Raw genomic sequence first — 9138 nt, 5'->3', positions numbered from 1 at the left:
ATTGCCCATTTCTTCCTATGATTTCTGATATCATGGGCTTGGCCACAAGCAACATTCATGGAGGATATTGCTTCTGGTTAAAGAAGGAATCCACCTTTATGTGCTTCCACTACCAAGCTGAGGTAAGTCAATATATATAGTGGGCCAACATCCAAAATGCAAAACAACGTGGATTTGGCATAGGAAGATAAACATTGAATATTGCTTCTAGTTAAAGGAGGAAACCCCACTTATGTGCTTCCAATACCAAGCTGTGGTAAGACAATATATAGTTGGGCAAGGTCTAACATGCCATTCAAACTGAATAAACACCCTGAAAGGCTTGAAAAGCAACAACATATGTTTGGCTCAAAGTGAAACATAACAAAAATATATTTAATATAAAATATATGAGTGTATCTATGTGCAACACCGGAACACTGGCTACAAGCGGGTAATGATGCGCATACAGCAGGCGTATGTGCAAATGCGTGACGTGGCCACATTTTACAGTAGGCGTGAGTAAACCAGGAAGTTTTATATCCGTACATCATGCTGCGCCCATTGTTTGAAGAGAGGGACCTGCGCTTTATTATTAAGGTAAGTGATTTTTTAAAAAAAGTTTTAGAGCGGGGAGGGGTATTCTTTTTACTACAATAAGCATACATTGTGTCCATGTTTGCACATTTCAATGTGTTTTTACTCTGCTTCTCATATTTCTCAGCCTAAGAACTCGCCATCTTTATTCCTTCACTGGTCCTAAACCCTTGTTTGCAACTACTTGAATTGTTGAGGATGCTACTAACTTCTAATCTACCACATTTCTTGGAGGTTGTTCAGTGCACTTCAAATACTTGTAATTTGGTGGTCTGGGATTTCATAGATATTTTGGGACTATTATCTATGAGTGTCCTCATAGACTGCAAGATATGACATGCAGAATTCCCACACACAGATATCACACTGTGCCCATGATGTCGTTACACATGCCCACAGAGTAGATTTATTTTACCAAGCGGTTTATATGTAAGCCACAGCACAGCTAAAGAATGGGGGAGGGGCAGCCTGTGTCCCCAGCTCTTATCGGCAGCTGGAGTCCTCTGCATGGATGACGGGTGAGAATGGAGCGTTCTCTATTGTTCTTTCAATGGATTACAGCTGCAGATGAGAGCTGGGTAGAGGTCCACACACCTAAAACTGGCTGTTCACAACTATGTACATACACATATTTTGATGTGTGTATGTATGCTTTGTAAGAATCTTCAGGATTCTACCCCATTAAGCTCAATCAGAGGTAGATCAGGTAAGTAGAGCACCAATTTGCCTCCTCGCTATCACGCAAGGCTGGAAATGTTCTTTCTATGTCCGGAGGACAGTGGAAGCCTTCTGATAGAATGTCCTCTGGCTAACTCGCACCACAATCCTGATTTTGATGAAGGCACATTATTCTACTGTCTCACATAGATATTCCCGTGTTTTGGATTTCTCCACTTTTTTTATAGATATATTTTTTTTCACGTGTCCACAAAATAAATGCACATGTGCTGGATTATCTGACCCAGTGCCACAGTGCTTACATTTTGCCCTTGGATTGTATGTATGTCTGGCACTTACTAATGCTTCACTAAAACCGGATAAACAGAGTTTACATCTAGGAGCACAATTATTGGTTTTACAATGGTTTAAACAGGATTAAACTTAGTGGGATGGCAACTGGAAGCTTCATAGTAATAGTAATAGAATACCCACATATATCTACACACAATCTTAACAAACAGTTTACATTTGCAACCAAACTGTCAATTTGCAACAGAAAATATATAAATCAGTCAATAAATTAGTTATCCTTTTATTTTTTTTTTTAAGAGGTGTTTGGTTGTTGTCAAAATAACTCACAATTTGTTTCTCTTTTTCTTTAGACAATGATTCGGCGGAGATATGACCAGCAGCGGTCAATTTTTGTAAAACGCGGAGAGGCTGGCAGACAGGCTGTGGACTCCTGCAGGCAGGCGCCCAACAGTCGCCCAAATCCAACATGTTTGGAGCGACCTGAAACGTAGACGACCAGATTTGGTGAGCAAAGTGGGGGAACGCATCCTGTCTGGTAAGTTTGCCATTTTGTCTTCTCCTCTTGATAAGGAATGGTGTTTTNCAATGTTTGTTGTCTGTGTAAAGTAGTATTGTTAAGCCTAGAACTGTTTGTTTTTCACTTCCTATATTTTACTACCCTTATTCATTTGGTATATTTGATTTTGTTATTAAAGCCAATTTTCCATCACGCCGGCTGTGAATAATCAAGCGGCCACACAGGCGACTAGCCATCCCCCAGGATGTGGAGGAAGAGGAGGTGCCATCCCCGGGGGAGGAGGAGCCAGTGGAGGAGGAGGTGCCATCCCGGGGGAGGACGGGCCAGTGGAGAAGGTGTCATCCATGGGAGAGGAGGAGCTAGTCAAGTAGGAGGTGCCATCCCCAGGGGGGAGGAGACATCTCTGGAGGAGGAGCCTGCTGCCCAACATCTGCAGCCAGAGTCCTCCCGAGGCCGAGGAGATTGACTGTAAACTATCCTTAGAATCAACTTTTGTAACATATATTGCAATTCAACACATTCTCACACTACTTTCACCATTTTTGGTTACAAATACAAAGAAAGATATAGCAGGATTTCATGTAGCTTCCAGTCATTAATCATGCATCAAATGAACGTTCTTTCTAGGTTAATGACTAGCATGACTAAAAATAGACATGAGCTGTTTAGTTGGCCATAGATGTACTGACAAATGTTTGCTCTAAATTCTTGGACGTAGGCAGAAAGTATCATTTAGAAGTTCAGCATTCATCTATTCACCTTAACTAACCTTACAAATCTACTTTAGTCCTGCCCACTCACTTTTACTTATGCTGGTCATTATTTATCTACAGCTGCTGAAGCGCCCTCCCCACCAGCATCTCGTCCACAGGACACAAGTTCCTCATCTGACTGTAAGTATTTCTCCATTTTAGATATAGTGAACATTCCTAAAAAAAACATGAAAAGAAAGTAAGAGATAGTTTGTTAAGCCTAGTTCTATCAAGTATCATTAGGAGTGTATGACTAGCTTCATGTCTAGGCAGCTTTTAACAGAAGACAAAGATTAAATGTCACTTAGCCATGTTTGTCCCTTGTGAAAACCCACAACCTTCATTGCCAACAAACTGCATCACATCACTAGTTCCATAGCCATAATTAGCTTGGCCCCAGGAATAACCTTTCTTTCTTGTTTGGCACGGTGTAAACAGCAAAACTATCAGATGAGATGACATAACTTGAATTCTTTAGCACTGCAATTTAATAACTAGATGCATATTATACTGTTACATTTGGTCAGTACTTACCTCTCTTATTTTTTTGGTCTTCTTCTACAAATACAGCCAGTTCCACATCGAGGGAGGCAGCCAGCCCTCTGGAGGAGCTTCCGAGCCCCCCACCACCGCCACCCCAACTTCCGGCAACATGGCAGACATCCACCTGGTAAGCTTATTTTCATTTGTTTGGTTTTTAAAAGGACAGTACTTTAAAAAAAATGTTTGGACCAAACTTCTCCAGTTAATATATTATTTTTTTTTTCCTCACCCGCCAGGAAGTAGACAGGTTAGCCTGTATTGGCTGCACCGGAGGATGTCTGCCATGGAGCACCACTTCAGGCTGGCCCCTCTTCGGGATCTGCCAGGCGGTAGCGTTTCTTAAAAAAAACAAAACATTTTGTATATATGTTTTAAAAGACATTTTGTTGTATTGGTATAATTTTATATTTGTTGGGGTTTGCACATTGTAAGTTATTGGGGGAGATTTAAAAAATAAAAAAAACTAAAAGCTAGATTTTGTGAATTTAATTTGATTTTTATTTCAGTGCACATTTAAAAGATTTTTCCAGCCTGGCCAATCCAATTCCATCCCTAAATAAACACAAAAAATAAACCTTAGTTTTTTTACACAATAGTTATTTGAAACATAAAATATTGGACATGCTCTTATCCTACACAAACCTGTTTTGCAGCTTGGCCGAGTTTGCTCCATTCCTCCATTGGTCACTTGGTTCAAACATCATGTGACCTTAAAAGTAACAGAGTTGGGTATGTTAGATATGTCCTCTTCTAAATATATGTGATTGTAACATCATTCAAGAATACATTTAAAGCACATTTATCTGTTACAGACAAGTGTCAGGGAAGTGCGGAGTGCCATATTTGGTCCCTAGACATAACTAGATTTGTGTTCATTTAGTGAACAAAGATGCAATTGTGTATTTGGAAATAATCTTTAGCTTTTTTTAAGGTCATTACAGCAATACATGTAGAGTATTGAGCTGAGACTTCATACTTGTGGACATTGGGCAAACACAAAATAGAGATTAGGCTATTTTATACAAAGAAGCGTTTTCTCAGCCAGGGACACGGGGTGGAAGGGCAGGGGCAAGGGGTGGGCCGGCGTGGGCACGGGCGGGGCTTGCAGGGTCATGGGGTGGGCTGGCAGGGGCACGGGGTGGCTTACTGGGATTTGCCAACCCAGCCTTTGAATAATCGCCTGACGTAGGCGAGATTGTTGGCTCTGGGATTCACTTAACATGTTACAGAGATTGTCAACTCTGAACATGTAGGCACTCAAAGTGGCCGATTGTTCTTGGACCGATTCTATCAGACGATGCACGGCCGACAGATGTTGTTGGTTAAATTTTCGGTCCTAGCGATTTGATTTATGTTTTCATATAGGAGCGTAAGGACCGGTTCCAATTTATGTGAACTTCGCCCAGGCATCCATGACTCCACTACTCTATCAAAATGGCTAACCAGCCTCTGACTGAGGTTTATAAGCTGGCTGCCCACACTGGGTTGACCCAATCTACCTGCATCCACTGGTTGCTATAAAGGGAAACACACACACAAATGGAACACATTGGGAAACCTTCATTCCCCCAACACATCCCAAAATAAACACTAATTGACCAGTTCTTGCCTACCTCCACTGAGGATGCAGCCCGTGAAAACTCTTCAAAACCAGAAACCAACAGACATGGATGTTTTACAAAGGCACATGATATATAACATCAAAATGAATGAATGTGGTGACAAGTCTTCACATATCAAAAGTCCCCAATATTTCGAAGAGAGTTTATTAGTTTTGACATATTAAGCTCACACATTCCCAAAGGGAGGCTGCACCAGAAACCTCTGCCAAGAAAACACAACAAATCGTATCTATATACAGATGTATTATAGAAAGACTGAAGGTTATTACTTAGTATTTGGAAGGCTGAACACACACAAATCAAATTACCTGGATTCTCCTCCAGGCTTCTCTGCAGTGGATCAACGACATTCTCCTGTAGATGGTGATCTGGTGATGAAAGCACAAAAACAAATGAAAGAGTGAGCTTGACTCTAACCCAAGTTCATTTGGATTGATCAGTTCACCGCAAATCTAACTATAAAACATAACACTACCAGAGCCAAAAATCTGTGAAATTAAACACATGAGTGTGGTTATAAGCATGATAAGGGACATGTGCACAATGTCAAACAAGATATACCATGAAGGTTCATCTTACCAGGAGGAAGCCCAGTGTCATCTTGATGCAAAGTGACATCCTCATCATCCACATCACCCCGAGCACAGAGGGCAGGAGGGGACTGCTGCGTCTCAGGGCGTACTATTGTAAAAAATGGAAAAACACACATTGTTAGTGCAAGTCAAAAGAAGGTAAAAATACACAAAAGAGGTCATTTTCCAAAATCTCATATTTCACCCCCAAGCATACATAAGTAAAAACACAATGCTATTGACTAAACTGTTGCAATCCGAAAAAGATGCAAAAATCAATTCACACTGGTAATTAGGTAATGTAAAAGGATTGAACTTACATGGTTGCCAAGCATCGGAGTCATCCTGGTAGTCCCCCCCACCAACAGTTCTGGCCCGATGAATGGCAACGCCAATCTTTCATACTCCTTGAGACGCTGTACAAGGTGTTCACGATAGGTCCCACTCCTTCCAGACTCAGTGCCCAGGACCCTTTTGACATGTCTGAAGATGACACTCACAAGTTTTTCACATTGGGTAATGGTCCGTTGTGTACTGCCCACTGCATTTACACTCATTACAGCATGGGAAGTCCGGGAATGCTAACCCTCACGGAGTCTAGGAAAATGTTGTACGTAGGACTCCATGAGGGGTGCATTTTGCTCAGGAGTGAAACTGGTTGCCTTGGAAGCACAACCCCTGGTCCGGCTCAAACTGGTTGAGGTGCCAGGTTGAGGGGCCAGGAGCCCAGATGTTACTTGGCCTGCTTCACAGAGCAACCTAGCTGGCCTGAGGGAGCTGCCTGTTGGTCTATGGACTGAAGACCCTAGGGTGGTAGTGGTGGTAGTGGTGGGTCCGCCAGCAGCAGCAATAGTGGTAGTTTTGGTGGTGGTGGCAGTGGTGGTGGCCATTCTCCTTGGCTCCATGTAACTAGAAGTCACAAAATAAAAGAGTTATGGGATAACACACCCAAAACCTTTTTTTGGAGGAATAAAGTAAATGGTGTATTCTTACTTGTTCTTTTTTATTTTCTCCAAGTTTGGGTTTGCATGGCCAGAATGGGTAAGAAACTCTGTGCAAGTTTATAGGGATTCAGTACGTGCGCATCCATCATCAGAAGCTGCCTGTCACCACAGCTATGCCTCAACAACCGCGACCGCCACCACGACCACCAGCTCCAGAGCACCTTTCGGCTCAGTTAGATGTTCACCCGTGTGGGTATTTTTTATTAACCTGGCGGGAACACCTGGTGAAAGCACAGAGCTCTGTGCCACCACCTCCGCCCAAGAACCAAGCTCAAACTGCTCGATGTTCCTCTGTTGCCTTTCCTCCTTCTGCCACCAAAGTTACCCATGCTGCTTAACACCAAAATAACACCAAAAATGCAAGTGTGCTGTGTGTGTTGTATGCAGCACTTTCCTTCAGTGGTGACGCTTGTAATATGCAGCACAGTATACAAACTATATACTGCAGTATACACTGCGTCTGTGTGTCTGTCTCTCTGTACAAGTGTTATACTGTGCATGCATTCAGGGAGGGTACCCTGCCTCTGGCTGCGTGTATGTGACACACTATCTATCTATCTATCTATCTATCTATCTATCTATCTATCTATCTAACAGTGAAACACTCAAACTGAGTACAGTAGATTTCAGGACTGCACCAATACAGTACAAGAAAGCAGCGGCCTTTTGGAGCCAGTTTGAAAAACCAACCTGGACCACCTGTTTATTCGGCTCACCGAGGTGCTGAACCCCAAATGTCTGGTGATATGCAACACGTCCATGTCTGTTGGATTCAAAGCTGGTGAAGTACAATATTCCTAATGTGCGCTGGGACATCATAGAAGGGAATTTCTACAGGGCCACACTGGCAGATTTGCACCAATTAGATGTGATTGACATGCAGTTCCACTTACGCTTCGACTTGCGCTCAAGGGTTAAAAATGCCACCCACTCGAATCAGCTGGCTCATTGGAAGTATACCTGAAGAGGCTCTGAGACAGAGTGTGGACAGCATTGGTAACTGGCATCTAGAGCTGGGTACTGGGCAGGCGGCAGCAATACCAGCATGAGGAGGAGGCGGTGGGCCCTGAGACAGATTGGAATCTCGTTCATTCATTCATGTCTCCAATAGCTACAGCTTCTACAATGTCCATATAGGTGATGACGTCAACCTCTAATGTCATCCTTGCTCCTTCTTAGGGCTCAACGCCTCCTCCTCATGCTGTAACTGATGCCGCCTGCCCAGTTTCCAACTCTGGATGCCAGTTAGCAATGCGGTCCCCTTTGTCACTGGTGTCTATTTCCTGGATCCCTTGCTTTTGACCTCTGGCTTCTGACCTGACCTCTCTTGCTTGCTTGCTTGCTGCTTGCCTAGACCCCAGCCTTCCCTGACAATTCTTTAGCTTAGTGATTTGGTACCGTGTATCTTCTTGCCCCCCCTTTTGTGCCCAAGGACCGCAACCTGGCAGTAACCAGCAGCGCAACATCCTCACCACTAGAGCCTCTGGAGAAGGCCTGGTTACTGCTTAGACTCTGCGCCTTGGTATCTCGCATTGGAGAGCTGGAGAAGCGCATTGCAACACTGAAATCACTGTATCACCTTGAGAGGTGTCTCCTGCTCAGCAGTCAGTTAATGGTTTAAATGTGGAGGGTGGAGAGCTTAATCAGGATAAACATGTAGGGAGTTGGGTTATTGTAACTAGAGGGAGTGGTAGGGGCCCCCAGAAAATGAAGGCCAGCCCTGTGTTTTAGCACCCCAACATGTTTGCAAGGTTATGCGAAGATGTGCAGATGGCAGACCCAAAGATGGCAACTCTAGATGTTACTGCTACCCCTAACAGCCGGGAGAGCAGCACATCTAGTAGTGGTGGGGAGGGAAATGCAGGAAGGAAAAGACAATTTGTAGTCATAGGGGATTCTATGATCAGGAGGATGGATAGAATAGTTTGTTGCCCGAATCCCTTCAACCAAATGGTTTGCTGTCTCCCTGGTGCCAGGGTTCAGCATGTGGTCCACCGAATGGACAAACTACTGGGAGGGGCTGGACAGGACCCAGCTGTCTTGGTCTATGTTGGAACCAATGACAAGATAGACAGAAGATGGAGCTGTAAGGTCTGTGAAAATGTGGAATCAGCTCCCTCAGGAAGTAGTTTCAGCAACTACTATAGATTGCTTTAAGGAAAAGCTGGATGCTTTTCTAATAGCACAGAATTTAACTGGGTATTAAAGCTTTAAAGTAAAAATACCAGAGACTGATCCAGGGAACATCCATGTGCCTCATGGAATCAGGAAGAATTTATTTGTCCCCTGTTGAAGCAAATTGTACCCGGGGTTTTTTTTGCCTTCCTCTGGACAAACTATGTCTTATAGAGTTTTATATCTGGGATATGTTTATCTCCCTTGTGGTTGAACTTGATGGACTTATGTCTTTTTTCAACCTAACTTAATATGTAACTCTCCTACTGGTTTCTACCCCTCCGCTTTCAAACATGCTGTTATTCTCCCTATCCAGAAGAAAACCCTCACTAGACGCCTCCCAATCTTTTAGCTACCATCCTATCTCCTTTATCCTATGTTTCCAAACTTCTTGAGCACCTTGTC

This window comes from Pyxicephalus adspersus, chromosome 7 (assembly GCF_032062135.1).
Source record: "Pyxicephalus adspersus chromosome 7, UCB_Pads_2.0, whole genome shotgun sequence".
Taxonomy (NCBI): domain Eukaryota; kingdom Metazoa; phylum Chordata; class Amphibia; order Anura; family Pyxicephalidae; genus Pyxicephalus; species Pyxicephalus adspersus.
The sequence above is the reverse complement of the archived record's forward strand: the minus strand, read 5'-3'. Positions refer to the sequence as shown.